A 22538-nucleotide genomic window follows, 5' to 3' on the forward strand; every position below is an offset into this window, starting at 1 on the left:
AGATGTCATGATTATTTATAGGAAAAATCCGAAAGAATTGACAAAAACTTTGGACCTAACAAGCAATTATAACAAAGTTTTAGGACAGAATGTTAATATACAAAAATCAGTTGTTTTCCTGCATACCAACAATGAGCAAAGGAGAATTTGAAATTTAAAAACACAATACTATTTACATTAGCACCCCAACAATTAGTTATAACAAAATATCTACAAAGTCTATCTGAAACAAAAAAACTTTAAGACTCTGATGAAGACTACCAAAAGAATTAAAAAAAAAAAAAAAAAAAACCTAAAAAAATGAAGAGATATTCCATGTTCCTGGATAGGAAGACTCAATATTTCCAAGATGTTGATTCCTCCCAACTTGATCTATAGATTCGATGCAATTCCAATGAATATCACAAGAAGCTATTTTATGAATATTGATTTTAAAGTTTATATGGATAGGAAAAAACCTCAGAATAGCCAACACAATATTAAAGGAGAAAAACAAACTCTGAAACCTGGTGCTACTACCCAACTTCAGGACTTACTATGAATGTATAATGTTCAAGATAGTGTGATATTAGTAACAGATAGACCAAAAATATCAATGCAATAGGATAGAGAGACCAAAAACAAGCACTCATAAACATAGTCACCTGATTTTCAATAAAGGAGTAAAGGAAATACATTGGGGCAAAGACAGATTTTGAACAAGTGGTGCTGGAACAACGGGACACCCACATATAAAAAAAATGAATCAATATGTTACACTTTTCAAAAAAAATTAACTCAAAATGGATCATAGACCTAAATGTAAAACACAAAACTATAAAACTCCTAGAAGACAACATAGGAGAAAACCTAGATGACTTTGAGAATGGTGATGCCTTTTCAGATACAAACCAAAAGTATAACCCATGAAAGAAATAATTGATAAGCTGGATGTCATTAAAATTAAAACTTTTGTTTTGCCAAAGAAAATATCAAAGGAATTAGAAGACAAGCACAGACTAGACGAAAAAAACTATGAAAGACACAGCTGATAAAAGACTGTCATTCAAAATGTACAAACAACTCTTAAAATCCAACAATAAGAAAATAGCCCCATGGAAAAATGGGCCCAAAGACCTTAATAGATATCTCACTAAAAAAGATACAGATGGCAAGCCTATGAAAAGATGTTTCACATCATATGTTATCAGGAAAATAAAGATTAAAACAACAGTGAGATATCACTACACACCTACTAGAATGGCCAAAATCCAGAACACAGACAACACCAAATGCAGGGAAAGATGTGGAACGATAAGAACTCTCCTACATTGCTGGTGGGAATACAAAGTGGTACAGCTACTTTGAAACACAGTTTGGTGGTTCCTTATAAAACTAAACATACTCTCACCATATGATCCAGCAATCACGATCCTTGGTATTTATGCAAAGGAATGAAAACATATCAACACAAAAAACCTACACACAGATGTTTACATCAGCTTTTTAAAAATGGTTAAAACTTGGAAGCAACGGAGATGTTCTTCTGTAGGTGAATGGACATATAAACTGGGTACATTCTGACAGTGGAATATTATTCAGTGCAAAAAGAAATGAGCTATCACTCCATGAAAAGACATGGAGGAATCTTAAATGCATATTCCTAAGTAAAAAAAGCCAATATGAAAAGGCTGTATAGTATATGATTCCAACAATATGACATTCTGGAAAAGGCAAATCTATGAAGACGGTAAAATGATCATTGATTGCCAGGGATAGAAGGATGAATAAGTGGAGAACAAGATATTGGTGGACATATGTCATTATATATTTGTCCAAACTCACAGGATGTACATCAAGAAGAAATCTAATGTAAACTGTGCACTCTGGGTAATTATTCAGTGTCATGTAGGCTCATCAATTGTATCAAATGTACCACTCTGGTGGGAGATACTGATAATGGGAGAAGTTCTGCTTGTGTGAGGGGCATGGGGATATGGGAAATCTCTGTATCTTTCCCTTAATTTTGTTGTAAATATAAAACCACACTAAAAATGTCTTAAAAAATAAATAGACCAGGAACCAGAGAACATTATTAGGACAAAACAAATGCTTAACATCAAGTTGTCTCAAATAGGATTAGATCGAAGTGCTATAAAAGATGCTTCTTCTTTAATCCCTCACTTGGCAAATTCACATAATTCAAATTTATTACATATGATTTATTTTATTAGAAAATGTGACTTCCCCCAAATTGGTGAATATAGTTTGCTTAAAACTGTAATGCCAATATAATACTTCTTATGGTCTAGTCGCTTAGTATATTTTTTGGGAAAAAGTCATTTCACTGGGGAAAAAAACCTTGTCTGAAAGTGGTATATATTTTCAAAAGCTGTTATGTTGAAAAGTCATTACATGAGAATTATTATGTGATGTAATCTGTAAAGTCAAAAATCCTTCACAAATTAAGAAAAAGAAGTAGAAATTAACAACATCAAGATAAGACAGAGCAATAACTAAACTATTTTGAGTGAAAAAAATGGTATAACCAGTGAATTATTATAACATTAGCAACTTTGCTACATTTTATTACAGCAACAGAGATTCAAAAGTATTTTAAAACATTCAACTTCAGATAAAACATACTAGATCAGTAGATTATCCTTGCTAGTCTTTTTACTCTTTGACGTTTACTTTCCTTATTTTAGTTCCTATAAAGAACCAGTCTTCTCTATGCAGTGCAACTTTCACACATGCTTTTATATCTGTCTGAAAAAATGACCCTCTCCATATTTCCTGCTAAGTCTAAATATCTCAACATAGTCTTTCTTCCTCTTCTACCAGATGAGATATGTCCTTATCATGTAGGTCTATTAGAAATATCTTTATAGCAATTAAAAAATTACTATGTAATTATGTTATCTTCATTATTGTGCTGTAATCCTCCTTGATGACATGTGTGGAGTCTCTGTAGTTCATTTTTAGATGACCGATTGGGTTAAGCAAGAATCAAATTTTTAATGACTATTCAGGTGATGCTATATTTTTCAATAATATTCTATAAAACAAAACTACTCATTACTAAAATAATTTATTAGTACACTGAAGAACTGACTATATCAGGAATTTGTAAAAGAACTTCTGTAAAAAATAGTTGGGCATATTGTAAAATTAATGAAAATTTATGTGTTTATGTTTATGTATATTATTGTATATACACATTGTGTGTTTGCACATATATATACATATGTATATATATGTATATATGCATGTGTGTGTGTGTGTGTGTGTATATATATATATATATATACACACATATATAGTCTCTTGGTATGAATGGAAAGTTAATTATCTGTTATCCAAGAAAAGTGATGCTTAAAATCAATTAGTTATATTCTCTTATAATGCTTGAAGATTCACTATATGGAGAATTTGATTAAAGACAATATGTTATGTTTTTCAAAGAGGAAAACCAAAGTCTAGTTGATGTCCAATGTTGACATTTCTAAGGACAACATGAGGTTGGAAGTATATCAACAATATTATTCAAATATCCCAAAGTCATCAAGCCTGTCTTACAAATGTTCAACTTAGCCCAAGCCCCACCTTCTGGGTTTGGGAGAAGTTGATGAGTTTTATTGAAATTTCCTATTAAAACTTCTGAGAATTCCTAAAAATGCTTTCATGGAACACAAACCTGCCAGGTGTTTATTTCCTGCAGACCAGATTCTTCTACTGGTCCACTCCAGCTAGCTCAGGACCACTTCTTCAGACTGCTGTACTCCTTCTGTATCCTTTCACCTCTCCTTTAATTCCCTTCCCTTATATGATGAATTTAAATAAAGATTTAAGAGAAGGGAATTAAATGAAGAAAAATAATAGGTTAAAGTGGATATTAGATATCCCCTCCTGTAGAACCCATTAGTGTTTCCTTCCCAGCAACCCCTACCTATTGATCATCTTTATCCTCAACCCTTCAATGCTTCGGAATTTCAGGAGAGATACGTCTTCTGTAGACAAACAACTGCTCAAAATTCCTTCCCTTCCTCAGGTCCAGAGAAATTTTGAGAGAAAAAAAATTAATTCCCATCAGGAACCCAGAGGTGACTTATTTTAAACTTTGGATGATTGGCAGACCATGCATTTTCTTCAGGAGAAAATTCCCATCTCATTGTATAGAGTGATCCAGGCCCTGGGGACAAAGGCGAGGAAATCTTTAAAGTAGACCAAATGCTTCTTCTCAAAATCTGTGTGAATCGGTCTTACTTTACCTGGTGTGTAAGCACACACTAAGACAGGACCTGCTCAAATTTCTAACTTAGAAAGCAAAAAACTAACTTCTTTAAGGGCATAATCCTGCTAAGGAAGCACCCAAAATACATTATTAATTAGAAAACAATATTTACTGTAAATTGTCTGATTATTTTATGAGTTCAAGGTTTATTTAAAAGTCAGGCAAGGGTTCTTGTAAGACTAAAATGTACTCACTAAAGTGACAGCTCCCAGAATGAAGGGTATTCTTGCTTTAAGGACAAATTTCAGGCTCACCATTTAAGCAAAACTTCTTCACAAGCCCTAAGATGTCAGTTTCCAAGCTCCAACAATTTTAAGATCTAGACTATATCCAGAGCAACAGGAAGAATCTGCTGGCCACTTTAAAATAGCATTTTGTCCTTGCTACACAAAGACCACTGAGGCTTATTATCCACGCTTGATATTCTGACTTTATGATTGCAAAAAGGAAGAGTGATTTCTTGAGGTGTCTTGGCTAGAGTTGGAAGACAGAGGGAAACACAAGAAGGCCTCAAGACAATGCAAGCCTATGTATAAATAAGGCTTGCCTTAAGCTATGTACAGGCAAAGAAAAAAGAAAAGGGACATAGAAAGGAAATAGTGGGGAAATGTTTTTTTCAGACAATTCTCCACCCTAGTGTGGTTAATCAATGACAAGTGGGACCATCTGAAGTGACTGTGTGAAGAGCAGTGTAAAAGTCTCTCTGTCTTTCTTTTTCTTTGTACTTCATATCTTAGCCAAGGCAGGATGTTCATATTTTCTATTTTGTAAAGCAAAAATTCATGCCGATGCCCTTTCTTCTTTCCCATTGAGTCCCAGACTTTTCTTTTTGATGTCCCTTTGAGCCCCAGGCCTCAGTCTCAGTACTCTGAGTGGCAAACTTAGTGAGGTAAATGGCCTTACTTGCTCCTTTTGTTTCCTTAGCAACTGTGAGAGGGTGTGATTAGAGAAAAATCCAACTGCATCAGAGGTCCATACTGCTCAGTAAAAACTATTTTCTTAGTTAGAGGTACTCTGACTGAATTCCTGAGGTAATAAAATAGGAATATGTAATATTCTATGCACCTCTATAAATCACTTAAAGATGATGATCATTATCTAAGAATATTTCATACAAGCTATGGGGTGAAAGCGGGGCAGGAGCAGGAAGCTCCAGAAGTGGGAGGTGAAAATCTATATAATTGAAAACTAAACACATCAAGAATTAAGAACCAGAGTATATAGAAAGAGTGAGTGGGGTACATCCATAGGTAGATTAAGAGAAGAATGCCTCTCCTACCCATCTCCCACCTCCCAGAAAGGTAAAGGAAACTGGAAATAAAGCTTTGTCACTCCCTATATCACAATTTAATTCAGTTGAGCAAATGATGGGCAAGGGCGATTTTTACTCTGAACCTTAGTGCACCTATCTGGGGTTCAACACACGCAACCTAAAATGTTTGGAAGGCAAAGTGTCTTCATGATGCTCCTTGCCAGGCAAGTAACAACCTTTGTTATAAACTTACATGTTCTTCCCTCCTTGGGATGAAACTGTCCAGTGTGGAGAAAAAGTAGGGAATCTTGTGATACAATTTGAAATTCAACCCACTACATAAATATTAAAAAAGAAAAAAAAAGAGCCTCTACTCACAAACATAATTATATATACCCTATCATTGTTTATTGGTGAATGAAGAATAAGGATGAATGAAAGAAGGATATTAACTTCAGATTTAGAATAAAAATAAATTTTGTTTACTATTTCCCAAAAGAAAGTGTGGTTTCTGAAATCTACAAATACACATATGTATTTTACGGTTTTTAAACTGCATGGTTGTATCTTAGCAATATCTCCCCTAATAAAATATTCTTCTTCTGAAAAACACAAACCACACAATGCTAAGTGAAATACTTATTATAAATATTGTTTCCAGTGATTCAAGTGCTCCAAATGCCAAATAAATTGCTAGGAATAAAGCTAATATTTTTGAAAATAGTTTCATATTAATGGATTTTTTATGCAAACATAGTTTGAATAATCTGAATTGAAACAATACAAATCAGTGCAAAATATACTCATTGCATTATACCACCCCTTTCCAATTTTTATCAAACTCGTGCCCATGAAAAGTTACTTTTTATTGATACTTTCCCTTGGCAACAGTAAAATCCCAAGGGATTTATAAAAGGTGCTGGAGGAGGTGCATTACCAATCTTATCATTGCAGTATTCACGTTAAAGCAAAGTAATCCTTTTCTGTTTCTGCCCCAACATTTCATAATTATGTCATTTTACAAGAATTGTGTAATTTACATAACCACCTAAATTGTCATAATTACTAGAAGATGCTGAAAAAGCACACGTTAAGCATTTCAGATTCATTTCTGCTCTGTTTTAAACTCATTTGAAATGCCTTTTGCATAAAAATTCTTTTGGTCAACAAAAAAGTAACTTGGGTTTGATTTTGAAGGAACCTCTCTTCTCCCACTCAAGCTGACTTCTCTTTTCCAGGAAGCCTACTCCAGGTGAATGATGAGGTTCTACCTGAGTACTTGAGGGCCACCAAGATAAACAAGACCCTCCTCACGATTTTCAAGAAGAGGAAATCGAAACTCACAGAAGTCAATTGATTTGAACTGAGTCACACAGGTAATCTCCACAGAGTCAAGGGTAGAATTCACTTTTTTGACTTGCATATTTTGTTCATTTCCCCATACCTTTATCCAGGGCATTTAAAAGAGAAAAAAGAAAAGATAAAAGAATGGGATGGTTTCTCCAGTTTTCTCAGTATGCCATTTCCATTATAATTATCTTAACCATCTGTTTTTTCTTGGAACGGACAAATGAATTTGATATTAAGAAACTAAACTGTCATTCTGTGTGACAGAGAAAGGTTTCAGAAATTGGACCCTATTTCAGGATACAGGAGTGGATATCAATTTTATCAGAGGTTTTATCAGCATCAGTGAAGTAGAATGGCAATATTTGGTTAGATTCTTTGGAAATTAGTGGCTCATGTAATTTTATAAATAAAATTTTATAAATAAAACTCAATGCAGCATGTTATATATGATAATTGCTAAAAGTGTGATTGGAAAACATGTGACATAAAGCACAACTAAACAGTTAAGTGTATTTGAAAATGCCAACTAATTTTCTTTATCTAATTCTGCTTTAACTTCTCTGAAAAGCTAATCTAGCCTGCATACTTAAAAGATAATATATCAATGTTTAGCTTCTTGTAACTAATTTGGCTGTTATGTGAAGCTATAAAATTTTGTAACAATATTGGTGATATATATATATAGCAAACCACATTTCTAGAGTGTTTACCTCTTGCATATACATACACATATTTGGTCACAGACTGCATGCCACCCATCTACACACAATTGATGATACTGCTAATTCAGACTGACTTTTTAAATAAAAAAAATTTAAAAATGAGCTTATTCACTTATTTGATAATTTTTTTGGTCAAAAATTACTGTAGTATATGTATTTTAATCTTGATTTAAATATAGAATTTAAAAAGTAATGTACATATTTTACAGTTATAGACTTTTAAAATTGAAAATATCATTTGAAATAACTAATAATTCTTCATAATCATCATTTAAAATGAATTAGAATTGTTTCAATTTAACCTAGCATCAGAATAAGTAACTATCAAAAGAAAAAGCAGCTTATCACTTCTCAAATAAGCTGAGGAGGCAGAGCAATTTTCTTAGAAAAATAAAGAGAGTATTCAATTTAATTAAGGAAGAAAAATAATAAATTATTGTTTCTGCCCTCAAAATTGGGAAAATATTAGCAAGGCTTAGAAGAATCAGAGACCCCTTCAATAATAATGTTTTACATAATTTATAATTTGTCATGACACTGAAGAGAAAAAAAGAAAAAAACATATTTGATAAAAGAACAATTTTGAGTTTTTAATAAAAATGAAATTTAGTCAAAGTTTATAAAGCCATTATATATAATATAGTCTTGTAATTTTAGTCAAATAATTTTATACATGGTGGGACATTTTATCTGAAAAAAACAAACTAAAGTTCATAATATTTTCTAAAAATCAAAGCAATTAAACTTTTCCAAACTATAAATTATATATGAGAAAGAAAGAATTTAATTCTAAATTTCTCTTTCCTGAGATAGTTACCGAAAGACTTATCAATCAATAACTCAACACACTTAAGGCAAATCAATTGTACGTTAGCAATACTAATAGCTTGATCAACTATCCAAGAAATTAAAATCCAAGAAATTAAAACTAAATAGAAAAAAATATTAGTAAAAATAAGCATGTAGAACACTGAACATTTTTAGAATTTAATATTAATTTCTTTTTTTTTTTCTCCTGGACTGTTTTCTTTTTCCTTTCTTAAATCTTAATATAATATTTACCTTCTGTTTTCTTAAATTTTTGGCAGGGTGGTAGAAGACCAATAAGACAATCTGCAGTATTAAACCTAGTAATAGTTTAGAGTATGAGAAACATCTTTCTGAGATATTTTCCATGTATTCCCTTCTAGTAAATAAGGCTCATTTCACAGTCACAGATAACATACTGCCATCCAGCATTGCATTTGGCTGATACTTTTCTATATTAATCACTCATAATAACCTGTTACTTTGTTAAATACATACATATATATACACTTATAAATACTTATACAGTATATGTGTATATATTACTTACACATAAAATAAAGTTGATATTGACTCCACTGAAACAAACAACATGGATATGAATGGTATGTTCAATTTATTTATGCTTTCGTCCTCCCTCCCTCTCTCCTTTACTCCCTCTCACACTTCTTTCCTCTATTCCTATTTTTTTAACTACTTTCTAGTTTATGTATTGTTTTCTCCTTCCTCCTTTCAAGTGGCTAGTTGTGAAAATGCTAATGAGGCATTTATTCTTCAATGGAGTCTGTTCAATCTAGTAATGTGCCTGTGTAGCCACCAAATAGCCACCAAATAGCCGCCAACGTGAGAATATATTGTCTTCAGTAAGTGTAAAAAATATTTACTTAATTTTCCTAATATTTTACAATTACTTAAGATAATTTTAATGCCATTTGAATTTTAATTCATAGAACATTTATGTAATTTACCCAAGATATTTTCAAGAAAAATCAGAAATAGGTCTGATAGCAACAAAACTGTTTTCCATGGAGGAATCAACAATGTAATTATCTCAGATACGGAACAAGCTATCGAAATGCATCATTCACTTGGCAAAAAAGATGAGAAGTTATCATTTTAAGTTCACCTCTTTAAGATGATACGAAGAAACATTCTTTTTTTCCTTTCAAGTATATATTTTTCTGGATAATCTCTGTAGTGTTCAGTGAATGTTATTCATTCAATATTAATTTTGACACAAAACATAATCAAGAATTCTGTCGTACACAGTAGACTTTATAATTATGAAAGGCGCTTTTGTTACTAATATGTCACAGAAATCAAAGTAATTTTCATGTTAACATATTTTAGATATATCTATTAAATTGGCTGGTATTTTCTCTTTATACAACCATACGATGAATGAATAACCTTCAGAGGTTGTTGAAAGAAAAAAGTTTCTCTTAAACCCATGAACCCCCTTTACAAAAATGAGAACTAATGAAAACTGTTACTTTTTGCCTTGGTTTCCAGGCATCTCTGGGCTAAATTTTGGGCTCAACTACAATATACTTTCTTGGGGTATATTTTCTGATTTAATAAGAATGAAATGCAACAATGCTTAAAGGAAATAATCATTCTTGTCTATGGCCATGCCACCCTGAACAAGCTCAATCCTGTCTGATTTCTAAAGCTAAGCAGGGTCGGGCCTGGTTAGTACTTGGATAGGAGACCACCTAGGAAGACCAGGTGCTATAGGAGTAAAAATAATAAATAAATAAAAATTAAAAAAAAGGAAAAAAAGAGAAAATAATCATTCTCAAAATAGTATAGGACAAAGGGTTAAGGTTTTTATCGTCTGTGAGAAGCAGAGAAATAAAGGTGAAACTTCTAGGCAGGGAAGTTTCAGGCAATCTTCTCTATGTTGGATGCCAGGGCAAGCTTCCTAGTCCAATTTCTCAGGATGAGGCTGGCAGGCAGGAACATTCTTGGGATCGTGGCTATGGGTCAGGAAGTCTCAGTGAGTCACAAGATCTGTGCCAACCCTACTCCTATTTAAACCAGATCAGACCACTGTTCCCATGTGCCAAGCCCAAATGAGATACAGGAGGATGAGGATGATGTACCCACACCCGTGGGTATCCTATACTGAAGCACTCAATTAACTCCACAATGATACAACTCTGAATTTTATGAAATTGGATTCATCACATTATGGTAGAAATTTTTCCTTCTTCTCAAAACTACCATTTTGACCTTTCATTTTGTTCTCTTTATGCCTAAAAATTTTATCTTTTATTGTAAAGTTTGAAAATCTTATGTAAATAGGTACGGTTTAATCTGGTATGATATCTTTAACAACTCTTGAACTATTAAACTAGTCAAAGATCTTGTAGGAGATGAAATGGAGAAAATCTATGTTAAGTGCACATAGTAGGCATTCAGTACGTAATATGTATTATATTTATTATTACTCAAATAAAATCAGAATTATACAGATTTATCAACAAATATAGAATAGGTGAATTCATTTAATTAAGACAGGTAATTCCTAGTGAGAACATATATCAAATTAGCAATCGTGTGCTATTTGAAGAAAATATTTGTTGATATACTACATATTATATGTATGTACAGATGGTAATTAATTTTCACATGCCTGTTGAAGTATCATTGGAATACAACCTATGAAAGTTAGCATGCTTTGTCTAAAGTCTTCAATTTTTTTTAATTTAATTTTTTTGACTTGTCAAAAGGATATAGAGACATAAAGCAATGATTATATTGCAGTGAAGAATTTTGTATTGTCAGCAACAGAGCATCTTCCAAGGGAGATAGATGAATGCCCACTCCCAATGCCTAACTTTGTAACTGCTTTTGCTGTTTGTTTCCTCTCATTCATTTTGCATCCGTGTTAGGCTTGCATCTGTTTATGTACTTGTCTATTATTCATCTACGGATAACTGCTCAGCAGTCGTTACTTCCTTTCATATCTTTTCTGCATCTTTTTTTCCATGGGTTGTTTTGGCAATAAAACCAAGAAAAGGGTACAAAGCTTATAAAAAAGTGCAGTTGGAACATCATGTTTTTATTGCTCTAGGAACGTTATTGCTGATTTCAAAAAGTTTTTAAAAATGTTAAAATGTACTCAGCAAAGTTTAACGCTCATAGGTATATAAATTTAAAAATTTGAGAAAATGGAATTTAAAAAGTGTTTTCTAAAACAGCTCACTACTGTTTGATCTTTACATGGCAGACTGCCTTGTGTAATTTTCTGTAGACTGTACATTTTAATATCAAAATCTCAAGCAATACAGTCACAATAATCTCTTACATTTATATAGCACTTCATAATTTTATTATGTGTTTACTCATTCATTACGTCCTATGATCTTTCTAGGCAGATAATTAGCATCATCATTTTAAGAATAAAAAAAAAGTAATGTTAAGTGATATGCTAAGGTCAAAAGGTCAATGAACCTCAGAGCCTAGACTAGAATCTATATTTACCTGACACCCATCCAGCCTGGTGTAAACCAGAAGAATCCTCATAATTTAGAGTTGCCCCAGATTTCCTGTGGGCCTAAGGAGTGAATTATAATTTGAGAATCTTAGATTAGGTGAGCATTTCGCCTAATGTGTGTGTGATTTTCAATTATTTTTGTGTTTCCAAATCCAATAAGACTCTTTTGCAATTAAAGTCCATTACTGCAGAACACAAAAATGTTGCCTTCTATATCCGAGGGTTCATGGATTCTCTGAAGTCCTTCCATTCACCCCAGAATAAAAACTTCAATTCTGTATGATTAATTTGGTTGCCTCAAGCTATATTGTATCTTAAGTATCTAATTTAACATGCTAGATTGGGCCCCAAGTGTAATTTTTAGGTTATTTTCAGAAAAAAAAAAAAATGAACCAATTCAAAGAATCAAAAGCAAGACATCTATAAAACCTCATGTATTCAGAATAAGCTTATATTTGTTTCTTTATGAAATCTTTATATATTTATATGAGATGAATTATAGATTATTAGGAATAATTGCTATTTTCCTTCTTCAGACACTTGTTAACTTGTTCATTGTCTTCATAACTATGAAAAATATGAAGTATTACAAGGCAACTACAGTGTCATTCCTTCATACGCAAGGGCCATTAATCATTAAAATATAAAATTTTTTAAATTTTGGTAAGCACAATAAAAAGAACAATGAAAATCATGATAAAGTCCTTGTGTACTATTAGGCTTGGTTGACTAAAATGTTAAAATGACATGTAGAATTGGTTCTGATTAGAACAGAGATTTTTACCTGATGTTAAAAAATAGTCCATGGTCTTAGAAGCCTAAAGGATTTTCCAGATTTAAAGCAGCACTAATTCTTTCATTAAATGCCAAAGGCTTCCACTTGAGCATATTAATTAGGTTATGATTTCCAAAGTAATGTTGAGTTGGGGTCATTGATTATGATACCATTCCTGCAGCTGGCCTGATTATTAAAGGATTGGCGATTAGGTGGTATTGGGAATTAATATGGTGTTGGAGTTTAAAGAAAAATCTATAAAAATATACGTATTTTATCACAGTACTATTTATAGACCCTATAGAAATACATATTGAGTCTAAATGTTGACATGCAGATATAAATAAAAAGTAATTTGATCCTGTTACTTTACCAACTACCACATATGTTTTGTTTAAAATGTAAATGGAAAGGCGAAAGTGAGGAAGTAAACATAGCTCGGCACAGGTACACATGTCCTATATCCTGCTCACCAGTAACATATTGCCACTATATTGCCATTAACCAGAAAACACTTTTCTGCCAAAGAGGTTTTTTTAAAAATGGAAACAAATTAATAATTTATATTAATAATATATAAAACAAAAATTGTAGTAGTCACTAACCTTTATGTACTTAATACATAAGTTAAATATTGGCAAATCCACAAAGTTAGTGTGTAACTTTCACATATCTTTCTGAAATCAACACCTTACTAGATAAGTTATAAGAATATAGAGAATTTTAAATAATACTTAACAAGGAAATTTTAATAATCTGCTAAAGAGATTTTATTATTAAGTCTCCTTGTGAAATTATTCGAACATCCTATATCTCACAATTGTAAAAGAACAAAGCAATCTTCCAAAACCTAGTTTCCATTTAAAAGAAATATTCTTTGGTACCTATGTAAAACTTGTGAAAAGTCACAGAATTTTAACAAGCCATTTGTATTGTGCCCCCAAATAACCAAAAAGTATCAATGTTTAAATAATTGCTTAATTATTTTAAAAGTTATTATCTTTGGAGTGGTTAAGCTATCATTAAGTGATAAATGGCAAAAAATGATTTTATTTTGGCCCATGACATCCAGGATTCTCCTAAGAAATCTAAGTTTGTGCTTCCTAATCATTATCAGAGCTGTCACTGTGGCAATATACAACTCATAAGGAAAAATAAACTACCTCCTTCTTCCAACCTCCTCAATGAGAAATGTCAAAAAGTGCCCCCTTACCTTTTGTCCCCTCCCCAAAGAAAGATCCTTGGTGAAAGGGCTAGCTTCTGCTATTTGGGTCTCCTATTTACTAATAGCAATAGAGTAAAAGCACACAGCTAGAAGAAGCTGCCTCTCTGCTCTGACATCTTGTTCTTCATTGTCTTTCAGTCACTGAGTAATTAACTCTTTATAAGCTAAGTGACATCTTCAGTAAATGGTTAGGATTTAGCAGGATTAACAAATGGTGCTATTAACAAACAAACAAATAAACAAACAATAAACCACAGAATTCTCTGAAAATTTTTATATGGCTTCTTATTGAATTTGCAGATTCTGTGAGTTAATCATTTCACAAATCTTTTTGGGAAGGTCTTTCCATATTTCTTCTGAGTAGTTATGGTCATAGATATGGTCTTAATATCTACATAACCTTTGTCCTCTTTTTTGATTCTTAGTCAAAAAATGCCTACTAGTGGTTAAAAATGCAAACACCATCAGGAAATGATCCCAAGTGACTTAATTGTTCTGATTAGATTTAATCTTTCAGAGCATTAATTAACTGTATGAAGCTTCTTCTAATTGAGCTCCATGGCAATCTAAGTAAAATAAATGCTCATTATTATTATTCTTAAAAATTATAACACTCATAACTACTATGCATAATGTATATCAGTATAATAATGCAATATATAATTATAAAAAGCAATATAAAATATTAAATATAATATAAATAGTAAAACAATAGGCTGATTTTCACTTAGTAGTTCAAAATACAATTTCTCCTACCTAAGATTTTTACCTTAGCGTTTTCTTCCATGGATCCAAAATTCTATAAAAGTATCAAAATTCTGAGTACTATGACTCTGTGAAGAAGGGCTCTAAATAGATCCTAACAGATTAACATTAAATATGTGAATGTTATGTCCCTAAATCCAACTTACACAGTTTATGAAAAATGACATAAGTAACATCCTGTAGCACTTATGCATGTCCTAAAATTGTACTTAAGATATAAGCTGATTTTAAGCAACTTATACACACTTAATAAGAAACAGTGCAAATTAAAAGGCTTTTAAAAATGTAATTAAATTTGAAAATGTTTTAACTGGTTGTCTTTTACCTGAAAGTAGGAAAGCAAAATAAAATAAATGAGTAAAATTGATTCACCTGAACTCCAGAGAACATATAAATACATCATGGGAACATTTATGTAGTTACACATAAGAACAGAAAGGAGAACATTAGAGATATAATATGAAAAGTCCAGGGGAAAATATTATGAACAAATAAACAATTTTACAGACATTATAAAATTACTGCAAATTAATGATTAAATAATAAAATAAAAAGAAAATTCTTTGCAATTAGTTTTAGAAGCAGTGAATATAAAATAACTAATTGAGATAATAGAGCAAATTGCATTAGGTTACCAACCTGTAGTCATTTATGTTTTAACACAGTATATTATAAAATATTAAATTTATATAAAAAGGCCAATGTGAAGCAAATTGACATTTTTTTGGTCCATATATATGAGGCAGATGATGACTGATGAACGCAAAAACTGAAGCTGATTTCATTTAATGCCGTCAGTCCCTGACCTGCCTGCCGGCTGACATAATTTTCCTTCACAGAAACCAGTCTCCGGTGGCTACCAGTCTTGATCTCATCCAGTATAGGATGAGTTCTCTTTGAATTACTGGAGCAGGGCGTGTGCTAGGATGGATAAATCAGCCAAACAGAAAGGCCTAACAGGGCAAAGAAGCAGTAGGGCACCCGTCCTCACATTGTCCTTAAAGTGACCTCAAGAGTGACTTTCCACGAGGTAAGAGGTAATTCTGTCTCTACTTTGGCTTAGTTTATATCACTCACAGTAAAGGTCACAAATTGTGACAGCTTTCTGTGCTTGAGAATCAGATTACTGTTTGTCTGAGAGGGAGCGGAGAGCTGGGAGGCCTGCTTCTCTTAGGAATCTAGGTCAGGATTCATCCAAGTAATGCCACCCAGGCCTTTCAAAGCAATATCTTACATTGTGGAAATACTTTGAGCAAATCCTGACTGTTGTTCATAAATTATATTACAACCTGAAGGGAGAAAAAGTTATTCTGTCCTTTTTTTGACTCCAGCTTTTCATAAGGTAAGTCATAAAGTTTAATTAGTGACCTCAGAGAAAGGTCATAGTTCTTAAATTCAACTATATCCTTCATAACTTCCACGTCAATAATAATAACTGAAGATGATGTTAGTGCTTCTAAATTCAATAGAACTGTCAGCAGCAGTAAATATACAAGAACTACATCCAAATATATGGGAAATTTTATAAAAAAAGTAGATGAAGCTTTCTGGGTGTCTCTGAGACACTGCAAATAATTTGTACTTCATGCAAATACAAAGCATGCCCACATTTCTTAATAGAGGTGACGGTATGAAGATTAGAGATTGGAAGAGGATATGATAAAAAGGAGAGAATTACAGTAATGGGATAATCTCTTTTTTAAAAAGCAATTTTAGACATTCAATGTAAATAAATGAGAAGGGCCGTAAGCAAGTACATTAAGTCCATGTTTAGGTGATTTACTTTTTTTTAGATAAAAAGATGGGAAATTTAAACAAAATAATGAAAAATGAAAAGCTTAGGGGAAATATCTTATTGCTCTAAGTGTGTATAAATAATGTGGCCAAAACGATGTCTGGTGCCCACTAAAGTGTGGGAAACAGAACCAGCACTTAAAGTGTTGTGCAAATGTGACTCTGAAGTCTGGATGCCTGTTGCTGGTGTGAATGAAACTGAACTGCTAGTTCCCTCCAGGGCTGGGCCACTCAAAGAAGTAGAATAAGTGATGGAAACTGGTGGTGAGAAATAAGCAATACAGAGACATTTTAAAATTCCCAGAACCAGATGGATGCTATAATACATTATCTTTTAATATCAAATAACTCACACGAATATCCTGATTTTTATCTTTGGAAGTCAAGGTCTTATGCAGAAATCACCAACATTTCATGCACTGAAGACACTATTCAAAATAGAGGAACCATACTTTTAGATTCTGGTATGGCATTTCAGTTTCCAAACACATATATCAAAAAATGTCTTTTGAATCATTAGTATATCAAAGTGCACTGCTTTTCAAATACTTTATTCAGAGATAAAATATTCAACTTGTGTTATTTCCTTAGCACGCTTTATCTAATAAATAAAAACCTCCCTTCTTAAAATTTCCATTATTTTTCCAATGATGCTGAATCTACAATCATTTTTGATTGTAGGCTCTTCCTCGAATTAGTCTACAATATTGTCAGTTCTTCAAATGATCTCCACTTTGTCCTTTTTATTTTTATAGCTATTTCCATAATTTGAAACTAAACTGGGATTCATAATAACTGGTTTCTGTCCCATCTTTGCTACTTGGTATTGTTCAAATTTCCTAACTCTATTAAATGAAGGAGTAAAGACTGCTTAATCTAAGTTCCTATTATTGATATTTTCCTTCCATATGCATAAGGTATTATAGGATATTATATGCACGTGTGTGAAAAACTTTATATGTCGTGCTGCTTGACTTTTTAATATCGGTACATTATGAAATATTAAATCTAAGAATAATGGCTAATATTTATTGGGTGGTGATTATTTGCCAGATGCTGCTCTAAGTGTTTCACATCTAATTTTGACAATAACTTTATGTTATGCATTTAAAAATCAATCCCATTTTATAGATGAGGGGACTGGGGATCAGAAATGTTAAGTACCTTGTCCAGTATCACTCAGTTTATAAGTAGAGGGGCCAGAATTCAGAAGCAGATAATCTAGTTTCTGGAGCCACATTTTTTTTTTTTTTTTGACAGAAATAGGGATTTATTAGTGGAAGAGTGAGAGAGGGCAGCAACAAGACTCATGATTGCAGGACCCACCATTTGTCCAAGGGCACACGATTGGGGATATATTTGATCCCACGGCCATCTGGGATGTGCCGCTTTTCAGCCACCATGTCTTCAAACTCATCCGCCTTAAACTTAGTAAAGCCCCATTTCTTGGGATTGTGGATCTTTTGACAGCCAGAGAACTTGAACTTGGCCTGCGTAGAGCCTCAATCACATGCTCCTTGTTCTGCAGCTTGGTGGGAATGGACACGATTATTTGGCCAATGTGGACTCTGGCCACTGTGCCCTGGAGCTTTCCAAAGGCATCCCATATACCTGTCTGGAGTCTAGATTGGAAATAGCATGAGATCAGACATGAGTGTCCACTGGAAAAGGACTGTCTCCAAGGTCCTTTAGAACAACCCATACAAATAATAGATTGCACACACTACCAAGGATGCTGCTGCTGTTTGCAGCCATTGCACACCGGGGTCCCATGGGGAAAAGAGCACCATTGTGCCATGCTGCCTGTCAGCTTGTGTTGAAAAGCTACATCCATTTCTGTGATAAGAATGGCATATAATTCACTAAAAAGCTCTACATCAAATTATAATTGTAAAGAATACATCCAGTAGCATTTGAAAAATCAGGTTCTATGTATTATTATTATTTTGGCTAAGGGAATGGGACTAACTTTAAGAAATGTGGCTCAGAGATTGTTTTCCTGAGTTTTGGATCTGTTTCCTCCTCTGGGTCTCCAGCTACCTGGCCCCAGGCTATCAGCACTGGCTTCTTTAACATTTCCCTGAGGGCCCTTACGACCACCTACTCTTAATAATTGATTATTAACCACTGAAATTGCTACTGCTCTCTATTTATCTTTAACATTCTTATATCTGAAGTCTCTCTGGAAATCATTTTTTTCACCTCTTATAGGACTAGAGTTTTGAATACTGTGGTGAGGATGAAACTGTTAAACACCGTCAATAGAATATTTTTCTGCTTGGAGTTGGAAATTTCAATGACCCTCCCCTCTTTTGTTCTCCTCTCAGAAATATGAATCTATTCTATGGATGCAATCTGACTCTTACATACGCATGACTCAACTTCTCTGACTCTCCTTTGTCTGCCTTTTCTCCTTCCCTTTCCTCCCTCCCCGTCTTTCAAACTCCATAAGAGAAAAGATCCACTCGGATAAATTAATCACCTTTTGAAGTGGACACCTTCTTGTGTAGGCTGCTTCCACGGTCCATTGGTCTCTCACATACACAGTATACAGATATTTTCACTTGGTTTGAGTACTAATGCTTGTCCTGTATCAGTTATGACCAATTTAACAGGACCACATGAAAAAAAAAAATGATATTTTATACTCAGAGACCAAAGTGTAGCTGCTAAATATATGAGAATTATGGGTAAAATTCTTGAGTTACTTACAGACTATTCAATATAACTATTAAACACTTCCTAACAACAAGCTGTTTAGACTCAGTAACATGTGGGTTTCACTTTCATTTATGTAAACTCTTGAAGGAGGAGGAGGAAGAGAAGGGAAAGGGGGGATGGAAGGAGAAGAACATCAACAACAACTACATTTTATAGATGCAATTTCGGAACACAGAGGGAATGGGTAACTTTTCTGAGGATACGGAACTAAGATGGGCAGAGCCAAGATGTGATTTGAAATAATGATGCCTGCCTTATACTATCATGCTGAATTCCGGAACAGATTTCAGGTTCTTTTTAAGAGGCCTTCTCTACACTCTTGTGCTTTTCTATATGCTTGCATCCTTGTCCTCATTCTCTTGTTCTCTCTCTCTCCCTCCCATCCCTCTCTCTCAGTACTTTATTTATTTTAATTATTATTATTTTAAGCTACTTCTAGGTATTTTAAAACTTTTTCTAGAATGTCCAAAATTGTGGGGATTTTTGTTTGTTTGTTTTCTTTCCCTGCTTTTCCCCCAGGGTAAACACAACGGTATGCTATCAAGTTTATCCTAAAAGTAAATAAGAAGTCAAAAATAGAGCCAAACTGAGATTTTCCCCTTGTATTGACCCTATCTCAAACCTTTCCCTAATACCTCATGAAGAATTCTTCCTGCCATGGATAGTTAGAAATAGTGATGATTTCCCTAGAGTGAACAATGCTCTGTAGCACTGAGAAGTGTAAACAACACAGCTTTTCCCTTCTACTTGGCAGGGCAGCCAACAGAAGCTGGAGGAAGTCCCACATTCAATTCCTTATATTAACTTAACATAAAATTTACACAGATTTTTTAATGTAAAAAATGAGGTATGGTAGGAAGAAAGCAGATGTGGAGGTCAATGTGATGAAGTCTGAGTGTGGTATCAACCCTATCCAACTAACCTTCCCTTAAAACTGTTTCTCATTGCCTGTCCAAGGATTATTTGCAATCAACAAACTTGAAAGTTCTTACTGAGAGATAGATGTAAACGTTGCAACAAAAATGAAAACATTCCCACATTAAGCTTTGGAAAAAATAAAATAATTTAATTAGAGGTGTTTTAATGATTAAAATATTTTAATATTAATCACCCTCCTATTGCTACCACACATAATGCAATCAGCAGAGTCAATGTGTGTATACTCTTATGATGATAAAGACCAAGACACAGAATTCAATTAAAGACATTTCACTCTACTCGAAGCATATCCCTTGGCCCCTAATTAAGTGGGAAAAAGAAAAATGTATAAAGACTTCTTGAAATATTTTCAGAGAGCTCTAAAACAGGAAGTATATCCAGCGGTTACTTGGAGACCTCTGGGCTGTTACAAAGGGAAGAGTGAAAAATAAGGCTAACATGATGCCCTTGCCAAAGACCTTCACACACACGAAATAATACTATGGGTCCCTACTCCTAGCTCCAGCACTTACCTCCCTACTGATTCCTTCACTGTAGTTTGTGAAAAAGGCTTTGGTCTTTACTGTACTATCCTCCCAGCTTTTTTCCCCTCCTCTTCCTTCTACAGCTAAGTTTTAGCACAGTTACTTGCATTTTCTTTTCTACATTTCCTCACCTGCCAGTCACTCATATGTAAACTGCATTCAAGCTTCAACTATGTGGTCTGACCCCCCTGAACCTGTGCCAACAAAGATCACTGAGGTCTTACTAAGTGGAGACATAATGCACATATGTTTCAGCCTCTCTTCTCTTGATCTTTTGAAAGCTTGTGGAACAACTCTATAATACGGAAATTCTCTTCTTTTAATCTCTTTATCATAATGTCCTCTATGATTATCTCATTTCTTGATCATTCTTCTTAAAACGTAGCAGAGTTCTGTCCATTCCATTAGATTTTCAAAGAACCAGTTTGTTTGATTTATTTATCTGTTGAATATTTTCTATTAAATAACTTTTTACTCTTACCTTTTATATTTTTTGCATTTACTCTACTATTTTTCTAATTTTCTAAGTTGACTTTTTAGCTCCATTTTCAATCTCTCTTTTTTCACTGTACTTATATAATAGCTACATAATTTTCCCATTAAATACCACTTGAGCTAATGTTCTTAATCTGCAGTATTTTATGTTTAATTTCATTTTAATATTGTCTTACATTTTGATGTTTTAATTTTTACAAATGTGTGAATATTTGAAGTGCATTTTTTTTGGTCTTTTTAAAAAATATTCTAAGTGGGAGACTAAAACGATTTGCTTCATGTGTTTTAAAAGATTATTCAAGCTTTTGTGGTAATAGTGGATAGAACATGGCCAGAGTGAATGTTAGGAAACAAATTGGAGGTTGTTGCAGTAGTTCTTTTGTGAGAGAATGATGGTTTTATTAGGATATTTATAGTGAAGATAGAAGAGTGAACAGATACAAAATATTCATTGAAGGTACAATAGACAGTGTAAATAGTAGCATCATAAAAAAATTAAGAAAAAATGAGTAAAGGGTAAGCAAGGGTTAAGCATAAGTAGAGTCTTCTTAATTTCTCTATGTGTCCCTTCTAATTAAGTAATGAGAATAATTCATATTGGGTCTAGGCTTTAAGTTATCTTAGCCCTAACTGCACTCATCGTTTCCACCTTTAACAAAAACGTAGGTATGATGTTTTTTATTTACTTACTAAATAGACTTTAAATGATACTATGGGTCAATATAAAATAATAGCGTTCTTTATTTGGTGTAGGATAACCATATGAACCAAGGGACTATGTTAACATACATTACGATAACAAAATGTTCTTCTAACTGTGGAAAGGCTAAATATAAATCCTGTTCAATAGTCACTTTTTTTGCAAGCCAATAGAATTCTGTGATACCATTTGCTCAATTTATTTGATTGCACTTAATTTTTAATGGGCACCCGGAATAAGAAGAGTTCGTATATATTAGGGGTAGGGAGAATTGTGCTTGGGAAAGGTACTTGGATAAGAATTGGAATACAGATTCTTTTAGTTGGTGCATTAAGATTTTGTTTACACCATCAAGAATCAATAAACAATCTGAATTAAAGACATTTTGGATTTGCTGCCTAGAGGAATAACTAAAGATACATTTTCAAAGAGTACAGATAAAATTTATAGACAGCTGAAATTAGGGTGAAATACAACAGGACATTCTCTGCTACTTTGTCCTATAGTTTCCTTGCATAATCCAAGAACATTTAATCAGTTCAAATGTGCCTGAATAGAGGAGAACAAAAATTGCTGGAGGGTGAAAGGGATGGGAGGGAACAACCCAGAGATGGCAATTGCCGCTGCAGCTCTCCAATGGCAACAAGTGTTATGGAAATACCCATAACCACAATCGAGCCTATGTACAGTACAG

General features: G+C 33.2%; 1 protein-coding gene, 1 non-coding gene and 1 pseudogene across 8 annotated transcripts in view; 1 reads left to right on the forward strand and 2 right to left on the reverse strand.

The window, feature by feature from the left end:
• Positions 1 to 22538, reverse strand: part of DGKB (diacylglycerol kinase beta) — a 586550-nt gene that overhangs the window by 68846 nt on the left and 495166 nt on the right. The gene's annotated exons all lie outside the window — the stretch shown is intronic.
• LOC112479905 lies at positions 10026 to 10144 on the forward strand (annotated as a pseudogene).
• LOC112479970 lies at positions 18136 to 18270 on the reverse strand. Its single transcript, XR_003046392.1, has one exon. It is a non-coding gene; the product is annotated as a small nucleolar RNA SNORA70 (small nucleolar RNA).

Source organism: Pteropus alecto, unplaced genomic scaffold, assembly GCF_000325575.1.
Source record: "Pteropus alecto unplaced genomic scaffold, ASM32557v1 scaffold21, whole genome shotgun sequence".
Lineage (NCBI taxonomy): Eukaryota > Metazoa > Chordata > Mammalia > Chiroptera > Pteropodidae > Pteropus > Pteropus alecto.